The sequence below is a fragment of the Notamacropus eugenii genome, chromosome 4 (genome assembly GCF_028372415.1).
Source record: "Notamacropus eugenii isolate mMacEug1 chromosome 4, mMacEug1.pri_v2, whole genome shotgun sequence".
In the NCBI taxonomy this organism is placed as follows: Eukaryota; Metazoa; Chordata; class Mammalia; order Diprotodontia; family Macropodidae; genus Notamacropus; species Notamacropus eugenii.
This window is the reverse complement of record NC_092875.1, coordinates 290,207,952-290,235,371: the sequence shown is the minus strand read 5'-3', so window position 1 is coordinate 290,235,371 and position 27,420 is coordinate 290,207,952. Positions and strand designations below refer to the sequence as shown.

Here is a 27,420-nt window from a genome sequence, read left to right as displayed (position 1 = left end):
GTTAAACAAGACTTTATGAAGGACCTTGTAGTTTGGTTATTTCAGTTGTGTCCAACTCCTCGTGACCCCATTTGAAGTTTACTTGGCAAAGATACTGGAGTGATTTGCCACTTCCTTCTCCAGCTCACTTTACAGTTGAGGCACCTACTCTGCACCAAATTCTGTGCTAGTTTAATTGGATGCAAAGACAAGAATGAAATAATCCCATCCCTCAAAAAGCATGCAGTCCATAATCTGAGCTCAGTGAATCAGAGGACACTTGTCCTGCTTCAGAGTCCTATTTATGACCATTAATTAAGGGATGATTTGCCTCACTGGATTTTTTTTTTAAGGAAAGTGCTTTGCAAAAATCTTGCACCACTGCAGAAACATGAACTTACTGTTTGGCCTTTGTAACTGTAAGAAGTCTATAGCAATGAGTTGCACTGATGGTGACTTTTGAAATTTTATCTTTTAAAAAATAAATTCCAGATATTAGCTTTTACTTCTTTATTTCTTTATTTTTAACAGTGTAAAATATGCAAAGATGAACCTAGTCTTTATGATTCTAGTCTTACATAAATAAGCTATGTAAGAGGGGCCTTCCCCACAGACTAGTCACTTTCCTAGCAGTCTTAGGTCCTTTTCCATCTGATCCATTTGATTAAAGGTGGTTAACAGGACTGAGAGGAAGATACTGGCTGAGGTGGGAAAGGGTATAGTACAAACTGTGCTCCAGGACCAGTTTATATTTATATAAATGGCTTTGTTTCTCTCTCCTGGAACCAGGACGTTGAGTGGAGGCCAAGCCAAAAAGTTTATCAGTGCCATCAAATTCAAGGAACTAGGGTAGGAGTTGTGAAATGGAGGTAGGCACAGTTATAAAATTTGATGTGTGTGTGTGTGCCATTTCATACACACACACACACACACACACACACACACACACTCACTCAGAATGACTGAGTTGTTTACAGTTCTTCAAACACTAATTTTCATTTTTTGAAGTTTGTTTTCTTCAAATTACTTTTCACCTCCTCCATGAAACCTTCCTTCCTCAAATTTCTCATAGTATTTTGGCAGAATTTTTCCCTTGCAATAATCTCACTCTCTTCAAAAAGATAACCATAGCTATTTGTGTCTATGTTTTTTCTCTCTTCTCCCCCCACATACTGCCATTAGATCATAAGGTCTTTAAAAGGAAGGTCTGGGAGGCAGCTGGTGGTGCAGTGGTTAGAGTGCTGAGTCTGGACCACAGAAGACCTGACTGGGTTCAAATCTAGGCCCAGATACTTCCTAGTTGTGTGATCTTTGGCAAGTCACATTTCTGTCTCTCTCAGCTCCCTCAAATGTAAAGCAAGAATAGGAATAAATGTCTACCTGGTATAGTTGTGAGGATCAAATGAGATATTTATAAAAAAATCTTTAGCTGAGAGCCTGGCACACAGAAGGCACAATATAAATCTCATTCCTTTTCCTCTGTTATCTTTGAGTCTTCTGTGGCTTATCTATTTCTAGGTACTTAAAATAAATTTTTGTGGAGTGGGAAGAAATCTGGTACAGGGGATAAAACCATTGGATTTGGTCTCAGAGAATCTAGGATCAGATTCTAAGTCTGCTACTTACTAGTTGAACATGTTGCTTTGTCTCTTTAGGCCTCAGTTTCCCTCCTCTGTAAAATGACTGTTGTATGCCAGATTGTCTCTAAGATCTCTTCTAACTCCTAATCTTGTCATTCTGGGAATAATAACAGTTCCTCAGCAGCCAATTACTCAAGTTCTAGTCAATTATTATTTCCTCACTCAGTCCTCATAGATAAGCACAGACTGATATTTACTAAAGGCCCGCCTTGCTGTGCACTTGTATAACTGGGCAGATGACCCAGAGATTAGTCCAAGGGACCTGAGTACTGAATTCATGCAACAATTACTCATCTGGAATTGCAGGAAGGATCCCTAGGATTCTAGGATGCCTGCAAATCAGTAATATTTCTTCAAGTTCCAGATACCCCTCAAAGTACATTGGAAATGGTTTTTTGGTTAACTATACAACGGATAGGACCCCTCCACAAATCTTCCTCCCATTTACTTGTCTATATCATCCTTGTTACTTTCCATGGTCATCATCTTACTGTCTCTATCTGGCAGTCATAGTTTGTATTCTCTCTAGTCTCTCTGTATGTGTGTGTGTGTGTGTGTGTGTATACACACACACACACACACACATATACACATACACATTCTGACACACCACGAAAGATCATCATGAGACATCAACATGGGTAGCCTTTCCAAGTTGGTGCTCGCTGACTTTTCATTCTCTGTAGTGGAGAGAAGCAGTGAGTATAATGCTTCCTTCTTATGTGGCCCTCCTATCTACCATTTACTTTACAGGCTGCTTGGTTACAGGCTAGTATATGTATCTCTGTCTGTGCATGATTTACTTGTCACTTACCACTGAAGAATTTCCTTTAAGGTGGAATTTGCTGAACATGCTGAGAAATAAGCAGACAAGTTTCTTTTGGGTTAGCTTCATTTCCGTTGTTGCCATAGTTTAAGAGGGTTATAGATGACTCTAGAGATCAAGAGACATCTCACTCTCTCTGGTGCCTCATATTTTGTCGGTGTTTTATAATAAATGGTTCTGTGATCTCATCAATCAGGAGTTTCCTCCATTATTGCAGAGTGAAATCTACCCATATCTGCCCAACCTGTGCTACTCTCATTCATGTCTTCCCAACAGTTTGTCATTCACACAGTATCGAAAAGTGCTGAAGGCTTTTTTTGCTTTCTCTTGACATTTTAAGAGTCCCAGTGAAACACTCTGGTTGGCCACCTGTCAGTTCACATGATCGACCCATCTTTTCATTCTGTCATAAAATTCTTTGATGATACCCTTTACTCCTAGTCATCCTCTGAGTTCTTTAGTGGCTATATGTTACAGCTTGCTAACACCCACCATTTGCCTTTCCATTGCCCTCTGTGTGATACATATCTTTAGTTCTTCTGAGGAAGGGGTATTCCAAGTCTTGTTATCATAGAGCAACGCTGATAAAATATTTGTATTGAAAATATGGGCTTTTGTGAGAAGCTTGGGATCAGTAAAAGTGCTTTACAATTCCTCATAAACAGTCCCAGATTGGAGCCAGATCATTGGCCATCTGTCTTGTCTGTCTCAGATATACATGCTTTTGGATGAACTCTATTGGATCTACATTCACATATGTGTTGAAATCTGGGCAATAGGCATTTATCCCTTTGGTCTTTTTGTGTAGACAGGTAAGCCAAACTCTTTTGACTGATCATAGCTCTCAGCATGGTTTTAGGATTTGATACAATCAGTAGTTTCATCCAGAAACAGGAGCATTTGGAGGACCCCACTGTTCTCTGGGAGTCTTTTCTTGACCTTGACTCTATGCTGGATCTCCATCCCAGTGATGATTATTTTTGGTCATTGGTGCCAGATTCAGGTAGAAATGGATCCCTGCACCCTCTGTTGACTTAGAAAACCAGAAATTAACATTATCTACATTACATTGGATTTTTATTTTGTTAAATAATTCCCAATTACATTTTAACCTGGTTCAGGCCCCACTCAGGAGTTATACTGGCCATGAGTTTGATACTTTTGCTTTTGGTGAATGTACAGTTTCCCTATTTTACACCTCCATTGATGTTTATTATCAAAAGACCACTTGTAAAGGTGGTTTCTGTTGTTATATCTCTTCCATAATATGGGTGGGAGATATTTTGTTCTAAAAGATCCTGTAAGGCAGTGGGTATTTTTTTATGTTGCTTTTTGGTGAGCAGCAACGTTGAGCACAATAGGATCTTATATTCTCTAAATCTTTCATTTTATTGTGAGATATAAAGATGTAGTCCATTGTTGAATATTGTTTGTGAAAACCTGAGTGTTCTCTACTGAAATCCTCATTGAGAATTCCTTGAATTCATGTATTCCTTAAATTCATGATGATCTTCATAAGGATTTTGCATAGGTGAGACATTAAGCATAGAGAGTGGTAATTTTGGATGTTTTCTTGATCTCATTTCCTTCTATTCCCCTTTTTAAGTATAAGGAAGGTCAGAGATTTTCCCCACATTTTTTTTTTTTATCATTCCCTCCTTTTGGTACCTTGTAAATAAGTTCCTCAGTCCCTTTATCATTTCCCACCTCCAGTATGAATCTTTTCTCTCTATTTGATCCAAACTACTTTTTTTTTTGTCCTCTTTAGTACCATTTCTACTTACTCTAGAGACACATCAGAGGCTCTGATAGGGGGTCCAAACATGGTGGTTCCACTATTTGATGGAGAAAACAGTGTTGTAATCATTTTTGGAAATATTTTGAATTTTCCTTCTTTTTGTGGTCCTATTTTCAGCTTTATGCTTGAATGCTGTTGGAATGACTTTGCTTAGTTGCCTATCTTGTCAAGATTTCTTTATATTGGCTTATTCTCCTTGCTTCTCTCTACTTTATGAAACAACATTACTTATAATGATCTTTTATAAGATTTTTACAGTGGAGAATATATTCTAACCCAGTATTGTCTTTGGCAGTTATCTGTCTCCAGTTGGTGAGTAAGTCAGTGTTTGCTGACTAAAACACTTTCCAGGATTTTTTTGGTCTTCTGATTATAGCAATTAATTTATATCGGCTTAACTTCTTAATGAAATCATTATACTCAGTGTCAATGTCATTCTTGTTTCCATTTCCTATTTTTGATTTTCAATAATTTGTTTAAATAATTCAGGGTTAAATCTTAATTTTTTAAAGCATTATTGTTGTTTCTTCTTGTTTGTAAATTCTGATCTTAGCTCTGAATTAATAGTCTGAGGGTGCATAGTTCATGGTTCAATGACAGTTCCCCCATCAATAGTGATACTTTCCTGGTCTGTTAAATGTAGTAAATTTCATTTTGGGAGATATTATTTGGTGTCTGCTATGTCCAACACTTACAATTTATATTTTGGGAAGAAATTATTTATGATTGAGAGATGTGAAACTTCTATAAAATCAATCCCTTTTTGGCCCCTTTTGTTTTTTTCTTCTAAACCATAATTTACCATATATTTCTTCTCATCTTCACCTTTTCCCATCTTAGCACTGATATATTAGAATACGTTAATTTAATTGGGAATTTCTTAGTTTCTTCGTAGAATTTCTCTATCATTTCATCCTCAGCAACCAGTGTTGGTAGGTAAGCTACAATTATTTTCATGGTGGCATTTTTGCAAAGATTTGTCATTAGCAGTGCAGTATGTGATAGTCATATGTCCCATGAAATGATCTTGTTCTATAAAGGGGACAGTGGTATTCACTTTTACCTAACTTACAATAATGCTGCAAGACCAAGGAAGACAAGAACATAATTTTAAAAAACACAAATGGTGTATTTTTAACTTGTAAAGCAATTTTTTTGAAGTATTCTGAGGGAAAGTTCCATATTATTGTAATAAAAACAATAAAGTTGACTAGTATTTTAAAAATTACATGATCACAGGGTAGACAGACCTTGGGAGAAAGAAATGGTTAATTCTTTGCACCCCTACAAATGCACTTTGACACCGCGTTCTTTTGAATACCAAGGAAGAATTTAATTCTAGTTCCTTTGTTACACACAGGCAAAAGAAGTACACTAAAAAAGGCTTTTCTAACACTGAAGGAGACCTCATGATAAGAGATTTCAGGGAGCTTTTGCTGAACACCCACATCTGAGAACTCACCACCAACCCTTTGAGGAATGGGGAGCTCAGTGCCAATATTTACCAAATGGTACATTCTGTACTAGAAGGAAGCCGATTAAATCAAGTGGATGGCCAGCCCAGTGGAGTATGGGAGGGTTGGACACAGATCTCAGTGCTTCCTTCCAGCATACCTCTGAGAATCTGGAAAAAAGGTGGAAGTGACTGGGCCTGATTCCACTGTTAGAGGCGTTAAGAGGAAATAGAGTTGATGAGGCTGCCACATTCAAACCACAGTTACTATGAATAGGCTCTCTCTGCCACATGCTTCCTACAACTGGGTTAAACAATTGGGTTGCCTGGTTCATTTATTTGTGGAGCATTCAAACATTCAATCACTCAGTCAACAAGTTAACCTCTACACTTCCTCCCCCATTATTGGAAACTCTTTTTACTGTGACAAAGTGGTCCAAACAAAGATCAAAGTCAGAAGACTTCACTTTTTCTCTGAGCTCTGTTCCAGGTACAGGGTGAATAGATTTTCCAAATTTATTTTTAGTACACTATTTTTTTTACCCAGAAACAGAGAAAAAGGAAAATTAAGCTTTGAATATAATTCCTAAAATTACATAGTGTGTGTAAAAATGTCTACAAATTTGAATTTGTATAACCCTCCTTTTTTACTTGAATAATTCACCAATGTGATTAGGCAATTAACTTGACAATAGCAATGTGATAGGAATTGTAATGCTTCATTTTAACCATATAATGAAAGACTAGTTGACATTTATAAAGGCTTTTAAGGTTTGCAAAGTACTTTACGTATACCAGGTGTCCCAAAAGTTTCAGTGTAGTTTTAAGCTATTAAAGTTTCTTCAAGTCTTCCAGTATCTTATGAGGTGGCTACTATAGGAAGGAAGGAAGGAAGGGAGGAAGGGAGGACAGAAACATTTTTTAAGTGTCTACTAAGTGCTACAAATTGTGCTGAGTGCTTTACAAATATCATCTCAGGTATTATCTCTATTTTACAGGTAAGGAAACTAAGAGAGACATTAAGTCACCTGGCAGTGGAGACAGTTGACAGAGTCATTAAGTGTTAGAGGTTGAATTTAGACTCAGCTCTTTTAGAATCCAAGTCCAGAGCTCTCTCCCTTCTGTCTCATTGCTAATCCCTCAATGTGTGAAGCAATTAATATCACAATATTATATAAATTTAAGGAAATTAGGATCCCTAAATTTTCCTTTGTAGACAAGCAATGTAATACTATAATAAGCATGTGGACCGAAGTTTTTGAATTTTCCTACTTTTTCCTCTTTAAGCTTAAATACTAGGTTTTTGTTATTATCAATTTATGTTCCAGACAAAAGTACATTTGGATCTGCATTATTTTAGAATGAGATCACTTACTTTGTTAGATTATTTATTTTCACTATCTGTAATTGAGTAGTTATTTACTATTATGTATTATTGAATAGCTGTCAAAATATGAAGAAGTGAATAGTTTGTTTAAAATAATGAAAGCCTCCATTTGGAAATGGTCTTTATTAAAAATCATCTTCATTCTCTTTGCAGTCTAATATATTGTACTAGACTGTGAATGTCAGTTTTCAGGGGCCTGAGATAATAAAAGTCACTGAGAAAAATGTCATTGAAGCAATTTCCAGTACACTGTTGTTCCTTGAGGCTCATTCATCACAATAGATGTCTGTAGCCTTATTAGCTTCACAAATGAAGCTATTATACCATTTTTGTTTTTATGTTTCTGGGGGAAAAGTTAAACATGGATTTGGGAAAGGATACATATTAAGTACTGGAACTTAAAGTCGTTTGAAAATCACTAATTTTTAAACAGTATTTGAAATTATAGCTGAAAAATATTAGAAAATCATAAATTCAGTTCCCTAATTTTCATTTGAGAGGACTGAGGCCAAAAGTGGTTTGCTTCATTAAAAGTTGTCTGAGATTTATCTCTACTGAATTGTTTCTATAGCCTATGACTTTATTACTGATGTACTGAAAGTATGTCCCTTCCCAGATGGAGGTTCCTTTAGGTTTCATGTGCTCGGTCACTGAAATCATAGTTCATGAGCCCCCACCAATGGACTTATCTTTAATAACTGGTCAGAAGATACAAGGTAAAGGCATTTAATGAAATGTTATAGTAAGAAAACTGTAAGTAAAAGATTTTCCCCACAAAGTTTGGGCACATTCTACCACAAATACATACACCATCAATGAAAAAAGTGATGTGTGTGTGTGTGTGTGTATATGTATGTGTGTATAACACACATGAAAAGGCACACACATAGAGAATGTGTGTGTAGTAGTAGCATTACAGGGTTGCTGGTGTCCTTGGACTGTTCCTCATAGGCTTGCTTTCTGTTGGTTTCACCTGTTTAGATGGAGTGTCAGCCAACCATTGCCAATATGGCCTCTAAAGGCACATAGCTAAGGAGTTTTTCTCTGCTTGGAGTTTATGGCTTCAGCTGAATAGTCAGCTATAATACTATTTCATTTTCATAAGAAGAATGGATATGTGGGTTCTCTGTGTTCTTTTAGAGCCTCTCCTCTATTTTAAAAATGTAGCCCCTGAACTATGGACTTGCAAAAATCTTGCCTTGGAAAAACTTTTTTGGCCTTTTTTTTCCTTATGGAGTGATGTGTCTCATTCCCTTCAGAGTATTAGCTTTGAGGCCTGTTATCTTCATTGCGAAATTTCTTTAAAACAAAGACCATGGAGACATTTATAATGATGCAGCTAGTACACTCAGGTTCAGGTTTATCTTTCTAAACTAAACTTTCTTCTCTGATACTTGGGTCTCTGTAGGTGATTTCAATTTTGCTTCATCATCCATTTAAGGACTGCTTGCTTAATAATTACCCACCCTTTGGCTTCTTAGGTTTCCTCAGTTTCTCCACTCCAAAATCTCCTTTCTCATTTTAGTTGTGTGAAGTGAGGAGAGAAAGCACATAGGCAAAGCTAAGCATGGGATCTTTGTCTTTCCTACCTGCCTAGTTATATTCCTGAACTTTTATATGGAAATACCACTCAGCCAAAGATTTCAAGGGCTTTAAGTTTGATCTTAAACCGAAGAAACTCTCCCTAACAATTCGTCTTCACATCTCTGTAATTTATTTCCTTAGAGAATACCTAAGGCAAAGGTGTCAAATGGGGTGCCTTGTGGGCAGGCGACACCCAGTGGCTGAACCAGATTGCAATGTAATTGGGAAATATTTAACAAAATAAAAAAAATGCAATAAAACATAAGTAACGTTAATATGCTAGGTGGGGAGGGTGGTGTAGTGGATAGCATGCTGGGGTTGGAGTCAAGGAGACCTGAGTTCAAACTGGCCTCAGACACTTACTAGCTGTGTGACCTTGGGAAAATCACTTAACCCCTATTCACTTCAGTTCCTCATCTATAAAATGGGGATATACCAGAGAAGGAAATGGCAAACCACTCCAGTATCTTTGCCAAGAAAACCCCATAGACAAAATCTAGAGGGTGACATAGAGCTAGCATGACTGAACAACCAAAAATGTTAATATGTAGTTTTCTAAGTAACTATGTATCCAGCAGGGATTCTTATGTATGTTTTAGTGCCTCCCCCTGTTTCCCTTCTGTTTGAGTTTGACACTACTGGCCTAGAGTACTAAGAGGTTATCATCAGTATAACCAGTATTTATCATAGGCAGAATCTGAATCCAGATCTTCGTAGCTTTGAGGACAGTTCTCTGTATTTACGACTTTAGGTAATCTCTTGTGAATTTGAGTAAATCATTTAACTTCTCCAGATTATAGTTTCCTCCTCTGTAAATTGAGGATGCTAGATTAAGTGATTTTTACAATCCCTTCTATAAATCTCAGGATTTTAGATTTGGAGGAAATAGATCTATTTATAGGTGAGGAAACTGAGTCACAGAGAGGTTAAATGACTTGCCTTGGTAGATGTAGAGCAATAAGATACTGTATCAAAGGAAAAAGGACACAAAAAGGAGATGGCCCTATCTCAGTGCTAGCTTACTTAGGCAGGGCACGTGTACATGAGTTAGGGCCAGGTGGGAGATAGAGTAGATACTTTTCCCAGAGACAGCTCACAGTCAGCTTTGTGCTCTGAAGCCAGAAAGAAGAGGGGCAAGTCACCTCTTTAGTAGATCCACAGCATTTTGGTTTAGTAGCCAGTTGGGGGACTCAATCTGGTGATGAGCCATGTTTGGTTAGAAGCTTGACCTGAAAAGATAAGATCTTCCTAGCTTTGAGGATAGTTCTCTATTTACTACTGTACGTAATCTCTTGTGACTTTGGGTAAATGATTTAACTTCTTAAGGTTGACGTGAAAGTTACCATGTGGTGGATCAGAATGGTGGTTACCCATTCTTGGGAGTTCAGAATGGGGGAAGGACCCCTTCTACAGGGGGAAGGCATGTATACAAATATGTGAACTAGCAGTTAGAAGAACTGGATTAAAGTCCCAGCTTGATCTGGGTGACCTTGGCTGAATCATTTAACTTCTACCTCTGCAGGTCTTAGGTAACTGCCAAGGATTGATCTAGGCTCTTCTAATAACTTTGACTACAGTTTTTGAAGCAAGGCTCTCTTACTGAATTTTATGGTTTGTTAATTGAAAAGAAAATCTTTATATATAGACATTAGAACATAGGCATTTTCTCCCATAGTAAATATTTCCATCACCTAGTCTAGTGACTCACTAGCATCAGGCATATAATAATATTTTGTTGAACTGAATTGAACTGGTTGGAAAGAGATTTGAATCAAAGCATATAAATGCACAGATGGCAAAGAGCTCTGACACAGTTTTATCTTGTGTTTTGCCATCTCATTCCCATCGTTGCTGAGAGGAGAGATTTTCAGGTTGCAGCAGAACTTTGCTTTGGACTTAGATCTTTCCCATGAAAACTGGCTGGCCAGCGTTTCAGTTTCTGGCAGTCAGCTCTGTGGGCATGTGGCAGACTGTGTATTGCTTTACCTATTGAAGATGTTTCTTGGAAGAGTTGTATGCTTTCCAGGGAACATATGTGCACCCAACAGCTGGTATACATCTTTTGGTCTTCAGTATGACTGCAGAAGTAAATATTGTAAAACATATTTAGAATCTGTCTTTTTCAGACAACAAACATTTAGCTATCATTCTTACTGTAGCTAATCGTTGGGTAATATGAGAATGAAATATCCACTAAGATCCTATTTTAAAACCTCATTATAGAGTAGAGATGGCTCTTGAAGGTTTTTGAAGGCCATGCAGCTAGGCCCCAAGTATTGGGAGGTTTTATCAATCTGGAAAAGACTTACACACACACACACACACACACACACACACACACACACACACACACACACACACCCCTATATAATATATAGTATATAAAAAGTAACAATGGATTGCATTTGTATAGTGTTTTAAAATTTGTGAAGCACTTTATATGTTAACTTATTTAATCTTCACAACAACCCTGTAAGGTAGGTATTACTGTTATCCCCATTTTATCGTTGAGTAAACTGAAGCTGACAGAGATTAAGCAACTGGCCCAGGGTCACACAGGCCATATTTGAACTCAGGTCTTTCTGACTCCAAGTCTAGGGCTTTACCACTGCTCCACCTAACTGTCTTAAGTACCAAACTAGCTAAGTTGCAGAAGATTCCTCAATCTAAGGGTGGCTATGAGGCAAAATATTTTGGGTGGGCATATAGTACATATGAAACTATTAAGGAATTACAGAAAATGTCGCAGTCTTCATTGGCACCATTCCATCCATATTGGCCTACTAGCTATTTCCGTACTTAAATTTCCCATCTTTTGCCTTATTTCTGCGCACAGACTTTCCCCACAGTCTGGAATACACTCGTTCCTCACCTGTGTCTTACAGCATCACTTCCCTCTCTAAAAGCATAGCTCAGGTGCTCCTCCCATGAAGCTTCTTCCTCTCCGCCAGCTATTCTTATCCTTTCCCTCTTGAAAATTATTTGATGTTACATTGTTTTTACCTTTTTGGGGGCACAGTATATGTTCTTCCAGTAGAAGATGAGCTCCTCAAGGACAGGGGCTATTTTATTTTTGTCTTTGTATCCCTGGTAGATATTACAATGTCTTTCTCATAATAGACATTTAATATGTCTGTTGATTTGAGTGGGTAGGGAGAGTGCCAGCTGCAATGAAATTATGAATCCTTGAAGTACTTCACCAAGTAGAATGGAAGCTTGAACTCTAAGATGGTGGAACAGCAACTTGAAGCTCATCCATTTGTCATCCAGTTACTAGAATGACTGATTCCACTTGTAACTTCAAAGACATTTTGATGCTTTTCAACATTTGAGTTATTTCTTCAGGGCTTATAGGTCTATTTGTTAACATGAAAGATTTGGTTTTTCTTGCTCTATCCCCATTCTTTCCTCCTGTAACTTAAAGACAATAGGCAGGACTCCCCCCACCCGTGAATTTAATAGTTTTGTAACCATCAATAGCTCTCAATTTTATGGTTTGACTGGTCATTCTTTATAAAGAAAGGGTTTTTTAGAAGATTTTTCAGACAGTTTCACTGCCATGCCAAATCTGTATCCTAAAGCTTAGGTACACTAGGAGAGCTATGAACTGTTCATGTGGATTCTTGGGCAGATCAATCTTTTTTACTTTATTTTTAACATTCATTAAAATTTTTTTTTGAGTTCCAAACTCTCTCCCTTCTGTCCTTCCCCCATCCATTGAGAAGGAAAGCATTATGATAGCAATTATATATATCATGCAAAACGTAGTTCCATATTAGCCATGTTGCAAAAACAAAAACAAAAAAAGCAAGAAAAATAAAGTAAAAAAAGTATACTTTACTCAGGCAATTCAAACTTCAGAGTTAAATGAAGGCAACTTGATGATTACCATGTATTACGAGATACCTATCAACTTACATTTCTCTTTATTTCTACCATTTTTATCAAGGTCATAATGATGCTAACAATTAATGGGAATAGCCAACATTTATATAGCACTTTAAGGTTTCCAGGTACTAACATTATCTTTTTATATTATCTCTTTTGATCCTCATAACAGTTTTGTGAGATAGGTGCAATTATTTTTTCCATTTCACAGATGAGGACATCAAGTCTTAGAGAGGTTAAGCAATTTGCCCAAGGTTAGATAGCTAATGTTACCTAAAGCTGGATTTGAACTCTGGTCTTCTTCACTCCAAGTTTAGTGTGTTAGTCCATTTTTACCACCTAGATATAATTTTGTATGCCTGGTATTTATCCTAGCCTTTTGCCGTGTGTGTGTGTGTGTGTGTGTGTGTGTGTGTGTGTGTGTGTGTGTGTGTGTGTGTGTGTGTGTGTGTGTGTGTGTGTGTGTGCCTGGTGTGTATGTATTTAAATGCTAAATAGTAATTGTTTCTCTTACCCAGGAACCCTGATGGTCTTCTCTTCACCACTTCATTTTTTTTTTTTTTGATTGTTCCTTGAGCAGCTACTTAAAGTGAGAATGTTATAAGACCTTAGCCTGAAAGGGCCAAGGTCTCACATTGCATCCTGGGCCATCTCCAGCCATCCTGATGAATATTAGGTTGCTGAATCCAGATGGCACAGGAGAAAAAAGTGAGATTGGTGACCTTGCACAGCCCTCTCTCACTCAAATCAAAGTCAGCTGCAAGTCATGTCATCATCTTGATGTCATGGTCCTCTTTGAGAATGAAGGACAAAACACACACAAGACACATATATATGCACACATACACACACATACATATATATCTATAGAGATATGCATATCTATAGATATAGATGTGTGTATATTTAAATATATATGTGCATATATATATAAAACTATTACTTGGTACACATATACACATACATACATATATATGTAAAGAGAGAGTAGGTACTTAATAAATGCCTGTTAGTTGATCAAGTGCTTCTCTCTTATTTTAAAATTTAATTTAATTTTAAGTTCCAAATTTTCTTCCTTTTCCCTCTCCACCTATTGAAAAGGCAAGAAACCCACTACAAATTTATAGTCATACAAAACAACTTCCTGTGTGGAGAGCTGTGTCTTTCTGACAGAGAGAGAGAGAGAGAGAGAGAGAGAGAGAGAGAGAGAGAGAGAGAGAGAGAGAGAGAGAGAGAGAGAAAGGGAGAAAAGGAGGAGGGGAGAGAGAGGGAGAGTGTGCACACTCTTAAGTACATCTGCCCTCTATCTGGAAGTGGATAGCATGTTTCATCATAAATCCTTTGGAAGTGTGGTTGGTCACTGTGTTGATCAGTGTTTCTGTTTTTTAAAGTTAATTATCTTTTGAGTGTTTCAAAGTTGATTATCTTTGCAATACTGCTGATGCCATGTTAATTGTTCTTCTGGTTCCACTTAGTTCACTTTGCATCAGTTCATATCAGTCTAACCAGATTTTTCAGAACATCCCCTTGATCATTTCTTAGAGGGTAATAGTATTCCATCACATTTTTATACCATAACTTGTTTAACCCTTTCCCTGCTGATGAATATTTTCTCAGTATCTATTCCTTTGCCACCACACAAAAAGCTGCTACAAATATTTTTATACATATAGGTTCTTTTCCTCTTTCTTTGGGTTTTTTTCAGGTGTAGACCTAGTGGCAATATTGCTGGGTCAATGTATACACAATTTAATCAGCTTTTTAGACATACTTTCAAATTGCTTTTCAGAATGCTTAGACTGGTTCATAGACCTGACAGTGTATTACTGTACTTGTTTCCCCACAGACCTTCTTGCATTTGCCATAATTCCTTTTTTGTCTTTTTAGCCAACTTGATAGATATGCAATGGTTCCTCAAAGTTGTTTTAATATGAATTTCTTCAATTATTAGTGATTCAGAGTATGTTTTTCATATAGCTATTGATAGTTTGGATTTTTTCCTCTGAAAGCTACCCATTGTTATCCTTTGATCATTTTTCATTTGGGGTATGGCTCATAGCCTTGTGCATTTAACTTAATTTCTCACCTTAGAAATGAAACCTCTATCAGAGGATTTTGCTGCAGAGATTTTACTCCCTAATTTCCTTCTTCTAATTTTAGCTGCATTAGTTTTGTTTATAAAAAAAATTTGTGTAAAAGACTCCCACTAGGATCACTGGTGATGATAAAGTTCTGAGGGGTTACATCTATCATCATAAGAATGTAAACAGTTTAACCTTGTTTAGTCTCTTATGGTTTCTCGCTCATATTTGCCTTTTTTATACTTCTTCTTCCTGTGTTTGAATGTTAAACTTTCTACGTAGCTCTGGTGTTTTCATTAAGAATGTTTGAAAATTCTTGATTTCACTAAAGGTCCATTTTTCCCTTGTGGGATTATATTCAATTTTGCTGGGTAGTTTATTCTTTTTTTTATTTTTTAATGTAATTTTTTTTAATTTTCATTTTTCAACATTCACTTTCATAAGATTTTGAATTCCACATTTTTTCCCCATCTCTCCCCTCACCTGACCCCAGGACAGCGTTCACCCCACCACCCCTTTCCCTAATCTGCCCTTCCTTCTATCGCTCCCCGTTCTCTTATCCCTAACCTCTATTCTCCTGTAGGACAAGATAGATTTCTGTATCTCAGTACCTGTACGATTTTTTTCCCAGTTGCATGCAAAAACAATTTTTGACATTCATTTTTAAAGGTTTGGGTTCCACATTCTCTCCCTTCCTCCCTCCCCACCCACCCTCATTCAGAAAGCAAGTAATTCAATATAGGTCTTACATGTATAGCCATGCAAAACACTTCCATAAGTCATGTTGCGAAAGACTAACCACATTTCCCTTTATTTTGTTTTGCCCTCCATTTATTCCATTCCCTCCCTTGACCAGTCCCTGCCACAATAAGTATTTGCTTCTGGTTACTCTTTCCCCCAATTTGCAGTCCCTTCTGTTATCCTTCCTCTTTTATCCCCTTCCCCCCCCCCTTCCTTCGTGCAGAGTAAGGTAGATTTCCATACCCAACTGAATGTGTGTTATTCCCTCCTTAAGTCAAATCTGATGAAAGTAAGACTCATTTATTCCCTCTCACCTCCCCCCTCTTCCCCTTCATTGTAAAAGGTCTTTTTTGCCTCTTTTATGTGAGATGATTTACTACTTTCTACCTCTTCCTTTCTCTTTCTCCCAATTTATTTCTCTCAACACTTAATTTTATTTTTTAGTTATCCTCCCTTCACATCCTGCTCACTCTCTGCCCTCTGTCTGTACACACACACACACGCACACACACACACACACATCTATCTATCTATCTATCTATCTATCTATCTATCTATCTATCTATCTATCTATTCCCTCTAATTACCCTAATAATGAGAAAGATCTCATCAGTTACAAGTGCCATCTTTCCATGTAGAAATGTAAACAGTTCAACTTTAATGAGTCCCTTATGGCTTCTCTTTCCTATTTACCTTTTCATGTTTCTCTTGATTCTTGTATTTGAAAGTCAAATTTTCTTTTCAGCTCTAGTCTTTTAAGCAAGAATGCTTGGAAGTCCTCTGTTTCATTGAAACTCCATTTTCCTCCTGAAGTATTGTACTTAGTTTTGCTGGGTAGATGATTCTTGGTTTTAATCTTAGTTCCTTTGACTTCTAGAATATCATATTCCATGCCTTTTGATCCTTTAATGTAGAAGATGCTAGATCTTGTGTTATCCTGGTTGTATTTCCACAATACTTGAATTGTTTCTTTCTATCTGCTTGCAATATATTTTCTCCTTGACCTAGGAACTCTGGAATTTGCCTACAATATTCCTAGGACTTTCTCTTTTTGGATCTCTTTCAGGTGGTGATCTGTGGATTCTTTCAATATTTATTTTGCCCTCTGATTCTAGAATATCAAGGCAGTTTTCCTTGATAATTTCATGAAAGATAATGTCTAAGCCTTCCAGGTCACCCTGGGCTGGAAATCTCCTCCAGTCCATCTTTCTGTGGCTTCTGTTGCTCTAGAATTTGTTCAGGGTCTTTCTTTACAGGTATTTTATGGACTGTGGGGGAAAAGCTAAAGTATGTAGGTCTTTCTGCTCTGCCATCTTGGCTCCTCCCCCTAGTTCATTGATTCTTAAATTATCTTTCCTCACCTGTTTTCCAGGTCACTTGTTTTTCCTATGAGCTATTTCACATTTTCTTCTATTTTTTCCTGTCATTTAACTTTGTTTTAATATTGTTTGATATTTCATGGAGTCATTAGCTTCCATTTGATGAGTTCTAATTTTCAATGATTTAAAGCTTTTTTTCTTTTCATTTGTTTTCTTCAATTACGTTTTATAGCTTTTAAAAAAAATTATTAAATTTTTTTGTTATCTTTCTTGTGTAATTCATTTCTTTCCCTCATTTGTTTCCAATACTCTTTTCATTTGACTTAAAAAAATTTTTGCTCTTTTTCTTAACTCTCTCAACTTTTGTAGGAATTCTTATTGGACTTATGTCAAATCTGCATTTTTCTTTGAAGTTTTTGCTGTAAATATTTTTAAGTCATTGTCATCCTCTGTATTTGTACATTGAACTCCTCCTGTATCAACATAGTATCTTTATAGTTGAGTTCTCTTTTATTCTTTTTTTTTTTTTAGGTTATGTTAGCGCTGCCTTCTTCACACTTCACACTTCACATTTCACCACTTCTGTGGTGAACTTCTGTTCTTTTAAGCCCTTCTGCTGAATAGCTTTGGGTGGGAGTTTGCAGGTTTTCATGATTCCTCAAGTAGTCTGATTCCAGGAAAAATTTGTTCATTGCTCTCTTGGTATGAGTTCTGCTGGTTCCTCACACATTTGAGTTTGTTGGCTTGTGTGTGCTGGAGCTTCAGTAGACTGAAGCAGGAATCAGTCATTGTCAGCCCACTAGGAGTTTCTGCAGGTTCAGAACAATTCAACTCCTAGCTCCCCTTTGCCTCAGGACATTTGCCCTGGTTTTCCCACTGCAGCTTTATGTGATCAGCTAAAGGGTAGAACTGAGTCATTGTTATGTGTTGGTGCTCAGAACTATGTTTCTGCAACTTATTACTTACTCAGTATTCATCTATGCCTCCCCTTCTTGTGACTGCTCTTCCCTGTGTTTGAATCAGTCTATTTCCCTAAGCTGTCCTAAACTGGAAAAATGAATCACAGTGAATTAGAAGTCAATCTAATTCATTGTGGAGGAGAAGTGTGCTGAATGAGATATACAAAAAATGCTTTCTTTAATTCTGCCATCTTGACTATGCTACCAGATGATGCTTATCATGGCATGGACCATTAGTAGTTTGAAAAAAAAACCCCACAAAGTTTCCTGTGAAATCTATCTTTAGTTTTTATGAAAATATTGATTTCCTTGCAAACTTGCTTTTTCTGAGATTGGCCTAACTTTTTTCTTTTTCAATACCCTGGGCTTTTATATTTAGTAGTTACTACGATTATTTACTTGTTTTGAGATCCAAGTGATCTTTCCCCAGCATTTTTCATGTAAGTTTGGGAGGCATAAATGGAATTTCGGTATAATGTCCTCTAAATTTGAAAAAGTGGCAGTTTCTATTCATGGGTGATCAGGTTGTTTTTGGATAATTCACATTTTACAGCAATGATTCATCAGGATAATTTTTCGTCATTCAGGTTAACCTGATTTCATTCCTTTATTTGAATATTTTTCCTTTTAAAGTAAAATTGCTTTAAAATAGCTTTTAAAAAGATACGTAATTTCAATCTAACAATCCTATTATGATCATATAGACATATGTCTTTTAGGCTGTTATCAACTACCTCTAACATAGATAATATGTGTCAATATTTACATAATCTGTATCTATTTATAGTATGTATATATGTCCTCGTCAATATTCAATTCAGTTTAACAAACATTTATTAGCTGTCTACAATGTAGTAAGCACTCCACTGGGTGCTGGGGATAGAGGGATAATAATGACAGCAGTCCCTGCTCTCAAGGATCTTTGCATTCTTTATGGGGATATGATCTATATATGGACACATAAACATATGGTAATTTGAGGTGGGAGAAATAAGTCACAACTGGGGCATAAAAATCAGAAAAGACTTTGTAGAAAATGCGGCACCCCAGGTTGAAGGAAGATAAGTATTCTAAGAGGTGGAGGAAAGGTGGTAATGTATTTCAGGTATGAAGGTTCAGCCTATGTGAAGTCATGGAAGGGGAGATGGAATGACAAGTTTAGGGAATATCACGTTAGTGATAATAGTAAAAAAGTTTATACAAAATGGGGGGCTTTGCTGTCATGGAGAATACTCAGAAAAGACTTCTTGGGGACCTTTGGTTTGACTTATATGGAAGGGAGTAATCTAAGGGGTCAAGGTGGAATAGACAGGGTATTATGGGTTTAGAAGGTAGTAGTGACTCCCAAACACTGTGCAGCTCAGTGTATTTTCTACTCTTATTTATAACTTCACTAATAACCTTGACTTGGGGGGAGGTTAATTTTGAACAAGAATAGTAACTGGCATTGGGTTGAGCTTTACCGCAGATACTTATGGGATACTCATGGTAGGAATGCAAGACAATTGCTGAAGTCTAGGAATGTACTCTGTTCTATTCCATTCTTTGAGAAAAGAAGTGCTGATATTGCTTTCTCCCCCATATTCAGTAGCTTCATATTTGTTCTTACAAAAGATTTGCTCCTAAATCAAATGAATTAACAAAATAAAAAGTCATTTTAATTGCTTTGTATATTCCAGGCATTGTGCTAAACACTGGGCAACAAATACAAAAAGATAGACAGTCCTTGCCCTCATGGGGCAAGACAATACCTATAGGGGAGTGGTAGTGAAGGGGAGTCAGGGATGGGTGAGTATGTTTGGGCAGTGAATTGGCACATTCTTCCCAGAAGCAGTGGGACTATTGATTTGATTCCTGTGCCCAGAGCAAGAGGTAGAGAGAGAGCTCAGAAGGAGCAGATGGCAAGATAGCCTGGTGGGTGGCTGGAAGGAGTCTGGCTCCAGCTAGTAGATGTAGTAGGCTAGTTTGTACTCAGTCACCGTAAAAGAGAGCTGGGTCCTTGAGAAAGCGAGGGGTTATATAAATTTACATAAAAGTCTAATTCATGATTCCTGCTCTCTCTTAAAGAAAAACAAACCTAGACTTATTTTAATTACTAAAGCTAAATAAATAATACATCATTTAGAAAAGATTTTCAAAAATATTTTAAAAGTACATGTAGTTGGGTACCATTCTCTCTCATCTTTAGTTGTTTTCTGATTTGTCTACCCTCAATTTCTCTTTTCTTTTCTTTTCAAATTCAATTTTATTTTTAGTTCTGTATTCTCTCCCTCCCCTTTCCCTCTCCTGCACCCATTGAAAAGGCAAGAAAAACAAAACTCATTACAAATATATACCTAAACATGCAAGACAATTCCTGCATAAGTCATGTAAAAATACTGAGAAAGAAAGAAAAGAAAATGAAAAGAAATTATGCTTCGTTTGCATTCTTAGTCCATCGTTTCTCTATCTGGAGGTGGGAAGCTTGTATCCTCATGAGGTTTTTGCATTGTGCTTGCTCATTGTGCTGATCAGAGTTCCCAAGTCTTTCGAAGTTGATTATTTTTACAATGTTTTTGTTACATAAACTGTTCTCCTGGTTCTGCTCAGTTCGCTTTGCACTTTGAAATACAAGTCTTTCCAGATATTTCTGAAATGGCTCTTGCTCTCAAGGAGTTTACAATCTATTTGACAGAGAAGGTGTAAAGCTATAGAATACTACTTGCTTAATGAATGAATGAAAAAGCATTTATTAAGTCTTTACCATGCACAATGTACATGGTAAAGCACATGGTAAGCTCAGAGGATAGAAAAGAGATTTAGTCCCTATTTCTCAGGGAGTTAATGTTCTGTCAGGGGATGGAAAAGTCCAATAGTTCTTAGGGTTGAGAGGGTAATGAATCTTTTTTAGTGTCATTTCTGTTAATAAAACCACATCTATTTCAGACACTGAATCATCTGACAGTGCCAAAGACTTTGGTGACAAGAACTTTCTTTTCTGGGTCTTCTGAGTGGTACAGATAAAAGATGCTGCTGAGTTCAGATAAGAAAGAAATTTTCTAGCTTTCAGGAGAAGGCTTCATGGAGGAGTCTTGAAGGATGGGTAAGATTCAGATAAGGAGAGAGTTGAAATGCACATGGCATATTTATGAAAAGACTGGCAGCACTGGAGTGTTTGTGAAGGAGGGAATGTTCGATAACGTCAGAAAGATTTGAGAGCTTTGATCAAGTTTGGTTCTATTGGTAAAGGGCTTAGCATAGTGCTTGGCATCTAGTAGGTACTTGATAAATGCTTATTTCCTTTCTTTGAGTAGCAACTTATAAAATTTAGCATTTATCATGTAGACAATGAAGAGGCACTGACAGTTTTTGGATGATAGAGTATACAGGTGAATATAGTGGAGGCCAGATACGTTACAAGATTATTGCATTAATTTCAATTATGGAGGATCATAGACTCATAGCAGTAGAATAGACACAGATCTGGAAGGAGAAGACAACATGCATTTATTAAGTGTCTAATATATACCAGGTGCTGTGCTAAGTGCTTTACAAATATTATCTAATTTGATCTTCACCACAGTCCTGGGAGGCAGGCACTATTGTAATCCTCATTTTACAATTGAGGAAATTGAGACAGATGGAACTTAAGTGAATTGTCCAAGGTCACGGAGCTAGTAGTGTCTGAGGATAGTTTTTTGAACTCATGTCTCCTAATATTAGACCCAATATGCATCTACTTTGTCCCCTAACTGCCTCTAAGATTACGTAGGGGTCATGTAGTCCTCCCTCCTCACTTTAGAGATTAGGAAGTGGAAGCCCAGAGAGGCAAAGAGTCTTGCTCAAGGTCACACAGATCATAAGTGGTTAAGGCAGGATTTGAATTAATATTTCCTGACTTCAGATCTAATACTGTGCTGCCTCAGGAAATGAAAAAATTATAAGTTTCAGTGGTGGCCATGAGAATGGATAAGAGAGGATAGACATGGAACTAATGTAATTTACTGATTAATGAGAAGAAAGGAGACTAGGTCAAATAAGATGTTGAGATTTCAAGCATGAATGACTGATAGAATTAATGGTACTACTAGCAATTGATAGCAAAATCAAGAGAAGGAGCTGTTGTGATGTGTGCATATGTACATGCGCACATGTGTATGTTTGTACATTCAGAAGGTTAATTCTCAGAATGATTTTTTTAATGTTTTTTATGCTGAAATTAATACAAGATCAGGAATGACAGATGGATTAAGTGTACTATGCTATTGCCAGGACATTAAAAATGATTGGGATATAATTTCCTTTGTATTCCAAAGTGTCAAAAATTTTCATTTAATTTTTAAAAAATATTTAGAGATTGTTAAAAGAATACTATGAAAGAAGATGGGCTAGAGCTTTATTGAATTATATTTTATTGTCTCCTACTAATTTTCTGTAGAAATTGTTGTATAATATGAGCATTTCTAATCTTGGATAGATCTGTAAGTTTTTCATATGATTATGCATTCTTGTTTTTCTTAGTGTACTTATCTTTGTCTCAGAGAGATGGCTTAACTTGAATTTTTGGACTTGTAGTTTGAGGTGATAGATCTTAAACTTCAGTGTGTTAGGAAAAAAAGTAATATTAGACTATATTAATAAAAGCCTAGTGGTCAGAAGCCTTCGATTGAATTGTTTTCAGTTTTGGGCACTAAATTTTAGGAAGGACATTGATAAGTTGGAGACCATTCAGTATGGTCAAGTGCTTTGAGTCTATGGTATATGAGAGCAAGAGTTGAAGAAACTAAAAATGTTTAATCTGAAAAAAAGAAGGTTGAAGTGGAACAGGATAATTATGTACAAATGTTTAAGTGAAGGTTAAGTTTCAAGGAAGAGTGATTTGACCTGTTCTTTTTGGTTCCAGAGGGCCAAACTAGAAGAAATGTATGGAATTTGCAGAGGCAAATTTAGGTTAAAGGGGAGGAGAAATAACTTATCAATGAGTGCTATCTAAAAGTGAAGAGAGTTGCTTGAGGAGGCTGTCAGTTCCCTTTCACTAGAGGTCTTCCATTAAAGGCTGGATGGTCGCTATTTATAGAGGGAATTCTTGCTCTTCTACTGGTTGGACTAGATGACTTCTGAGATGCTTTCCATCTCTTCAATTCTGTGATTCTGTGAGATCCCAGTTAGTAATGATAATATAGTCATACTTTATGTGAATTTACACTCTTTATGTAAATGGAACTCATGTCTAGTACAGCTGACCTTTCAATTTCTTGCTCACAGTTACCTTGTGTTGGACTCTCATTTGGAGGTATGTGATGTCTGGGTTGGCAAATCTGGACTAAAAGTGCCGGAGACATTTTTGGTTTTAATAGATACTCATTCTTACCTGCTTGATTAGGATTTGTGTATACAGAGTCAGTTTGCATCCACCTAAATTGTAAAAATTTCCTACAATAAAATTGATATAGGACTAAAAAGGTAGATATTATTTCTGACCTCCAAAATAGACATCATACAACGCTCCCCATTACACTTTTATGTTCCCGTTAGCCAACCAGTCACTAGCTGTATTAATTCTGATTGGGAATCACAGAAATGTTTGATTTCTTTTTGAGCTTGGAGTATAGTTCTGTCGAATGCTGAAAAACTTTCAGGTTTCCTGCCAGGATTCTTTCTGGTCCTTGGAAGACTCTGGAAAATGAACAACAGGTAGTAATTTATGCCATTTTTGCTTTATTTTTAGGTACTATTCCCAAATTATATAGCTTGGTACTTTTAATACTCTGTTCCTACCCCCTAGTTCCTTCATGTCAAGGATTGTTTAACAGATGTATTTGGTTTTTTTTTTTTTGTATTGTTTTTAATTTTTAAAATTTTGAACTTAAATACTAAAAAAAAAAAAATAATTTCCGTATACACTGCAGAGCAAGAAAGATGATTGTATCTATAACCATGGATCTCCATTTCATACTGTTTGCTTTAAAAAAAAGTGAATAAAAAATTTTACACATCACTTTGAGTACAATCCTGCTTATCTATGCTTTGTTCTGAATTTCCTTCTGTTCTGTCTCTCTCTCAAAAGATATTACCATGACTCTCTTTTTTCATTAGTATTGTTAACTCTTCATCCCCCCACAATACCCCTGCCCCAGTTAAAAACAGAGAAAAGGAAGAAAAAAATCCTTGTAGCAAATAAGTATAGTAAACCAAGATTGATCTACGTAATGACACGTCCAAAGAGACGGATCTCTCTCTGCACCGTGACTTCATCACCTCTCTGTCAAGGAGTTGGATAACATATTTCTTCACATATCCTCTGAAGATATTGACCAGAGCTTTTAAGTCTTTAAAAGTTGTTTTTCCTTACAGTGTTGTTCATGTATAAGTTGTTCTTCTGACTCTGTTCACTTTACTCTGCTTCAGTTGATGCTATGCAGGATTCTTTGAAATGGCCTGGTCTTTTCTCATGGTACAGTACTATTCTATATAGTCCTATATCACAATTTGTCCAGCCAATCTCCCACTGAAGTGTATGACCCCTCTTTCTCTCTGCATGCTTCTCCCCTTGTCTATCTACCCTGCTAGTCCCTTTTCTTTGACGTTTAATGCCCATCATTGTGAAGGGCTGAGCAAACCGAGGAAGCAGAGCATTTAAGTATTTGGTCAGTTCTAGCTTGGGTTAAGGGCAGCTAGGTGGTGCAACTAGCTCGGAGCTGAGCCTGGAGTCAGGAACATTCATGTTCCTGAGTTCAGATTCAACCTCAGACACCTACTAGCTACGTCACACTGGGCAAGTCACTTAATCCTGTTTGCCTCAGTTTCCTCATCTATAAAATCAGCTGGAGAAGAAAATATCAAACCAGTTAATATTGCAATTTTCTTTGCCAGAAAACCCCTAATGGGGTTACAAAGAACTGGACACAACTGAAAAAAACAACCAGGACAACAAAAAGTTTAGGTTAAGAAATACTACTCCAGATCTTGTTGGTTATTCATGTCTAACTCTTCATGAACCCATTTGGGGTTTTCTTGGCAAAGATACTAAAGTGGTTTGCTATTTCCTTCTTCATCTCATTTATAGGTGAGGAAACTGAGGCAAACAGGGTTAAGTGTCTTGCCCAGGATCACACCTCTACTAAGTGTCTGAGGTCAGATTTGATCTCAGATCTTCTTGACTCCAGGCCTGGTGCTCTATCTACTGGGTCACCTAGCTGCCCATACTCCAGCTCATAATACCTCCTTATTTTACATCTGTGTGGTGCTTTTCATCTGACAATTCATCATATCATATACATAGTCTGATTTGATCTTCACAACAGCCCTGGCAAGGAGACAGATTTTGGAGATTGAGAGAAACTAACAATGAGTAAGTGATTTGCCCAAGATTACATAGGAAAATGAGGAGCCCAGCAAGGATTCAAACCCACATCTTCTGATTCCTAGTGTAGTATTTTTGCTACCACTCTGCTTCCTTCACAGTAGCTTAAATCCAAATTGTGGACTTTATTGAATGATTGATTAAAGAGTGTAAACATTATCATATAGCCAGTGGGGAAGCTGTTGAAAGACTTTTGAGTATTGGAGGGACTTGCGTTTATTTTACTGCTCTAATGTAATAAGGATTTCTTAGGGTGCTGAATCAGAGCAGGGGACCAGTGGTTTTTTAAATGTTAGCCAAGTAGGTTGGGAGAAAACTTGATTCCTTCCTTCCTTCCTTTCTTCCTTTTTTCCTTTCTTCCTTCCTTCCTTCTTTCCTTCCTTCCTTCCTTCCTTCCTTCCTTCCTTCCTTCCTTCCTTCCTTCCTTCCTTCCTTCCTTCCTTCCTTCCTTTTTTCCTTCCTTCCTTCCTTCCCTAAGGGCAAGTCACTTAATCTCAGGTAATCTAGACCACTATCTAAGACTTTAAATCGCAGAGATCATGGTTGCCTGAATTTTAAAGGGAGTTTCTTTACCAAGGAGTTTCATATACTGGTGAAAAAGCATATTCAAGCCTCTATCCCTTGTATGTAGGAACTTCTGTAGTTAAAAACAAAACAAACTTTCTGTTCTTGATTTGTAATGGGTAAAAAGAGGTGGAAAAATTTATTCAACCTTGCTTTGATTTTGATTTTTATAAATAAAATATTAATGATGAACTTTATAATAGAATTGTTAAATTAAATTTTATTAATTATAAAATAGGCATTTAAAAATGCTTACGATGACTATCAAATGGTTGTTGCTTTGCTTCCGCTACCACTCAGGCATCTGTTTAAAAATGGCAAGTGTCTAATGGCTCAGTCATGGTTGGTGCAATCAGATGTTCCTTTAAGATTCTCTCTCTTTTGAAATAGTACAAGAAGTGAGAACAGGTGCCATGGAGCTGCCTAGCCAACTGTAGGCATGTGTAACTGGAGATATAAGATTAGTCAATACTTATTTAGAAGCAGATGTTTAAGAAAATGCACAGTCATTCTGTTCATTTTCATTTGCCTCACTGTAAGAATAGCATTACTTACTGAAAAGAGGAAAAGTAATTTGTTTATTCAGGGATTTAAAGGCATCTTCGGTCTAGTTTGTTATCTTTTACATCTTTTTAAAGTTATCTTTGTTTCTCCCCTAGTATTTGCTAAAATGCTTTGCATTTAATAGATGCTTAACAATGTTTTTGAGTGAATGAGTTCCTAATTAAGAAACACAGTTCTGTCAGCATTTAGACCATATTCTAAGTTAAGAATGTTCCTAAAATGTAAAGGAATTTTAAGAGGGAAAAAACAAGCTATGGTGATGGTGGAGGAAGAATTGATTATCTAGGTTTCTTTGTGATCTTCCAGGAATTTAATATTCTAAATTCATAAGTGAAAAAAAATCAAACCTGATTATAACACTTTTAAAAGTATGCTGATCAGTCTTTAAAAAACTTTTTGATATAAAACCACTTCAACCTAAATGATGATTAAAAAATTCTTTACTTTCTAAGAGAAGATGATACTGTTGTTCTTTTTCAGTAGGGCAAGGGATCTTTCCAGTTGTTTTCGTGTTATGTTAACCGATTAACACTGTTTCTAGTTCATTCTCTTTACTGTTGCTTCAAAACAGTAAAGAAAGACCTTAGCTTCAAAAGACCAAGGTCTCCTATGTATCTGGGGTCATCTGTAGTCATCCTGACCTATATCTTGCAATTGGACTGCAATGACCCTGGAGAAGATAGTGAGGCTGATAACTTTGCTCTGCCTCATTTAAATCCAATTCACTTGCAAGACAAGATATCACCTTCTTGGTCCTTTTTAAGAAGGAAGGACAAACAACAGTGACACAGCCCCTTTAGGGATGTGATCTCTTCTAAGCATAACTTGATGATAAACAATTAACCGAGTGTCTTATTGAGGACTTCTTTGATTTTGAAATAGCCTTTAAGGTACTAGGGGTTTTGAAGTGGAGAGAGATTTTAGGCTCTGTGTCTGATATGCTCTTCCCAACTCTCAACCACTTTGTGTTTTCCATTTTTATATTAGGCTGTATCCATTCTTTGTGACTTATTTATCCTCTTTTCTGTCTCCAAAGTGTTCTCTCTCTCTCTCTCTTTCTCTCTCCTTCCCTCTCCCTTGTCTCTGTCTACTTTCTTCCTTACACTTTGCCTTTGTTTCCTATCAGTTACTTTTGAATGCTTAGCTGTTATCAGATAATGTTGGAGGGTTTAGGAATAAAGCTAGGCAAGTAGCTTATTCTGTGTCATACCAAGTAGGAATATGTGGTTAAGATCCAACTAATGCCCATGAGTGATCAGTAAATTGTGCCTACGTTGGGACATGGGTCCTTAGTG

General features: G+C 36.8%; 1 protein-coding gene across 4 annotated transcripts in view; it reads left to right on the top strand.

The window, feature by feature from the left end:
• Positions 1-27,420, top strand: part of SLCO5A1 (solute carrier organic anion transporter family member 5A1) — a 395,111-nt gene that overhangs the window by 265,326 nt on the left and 102,365 nt on the right. The gene's annotated exons all lie outside the window — the stretch shown is intronic.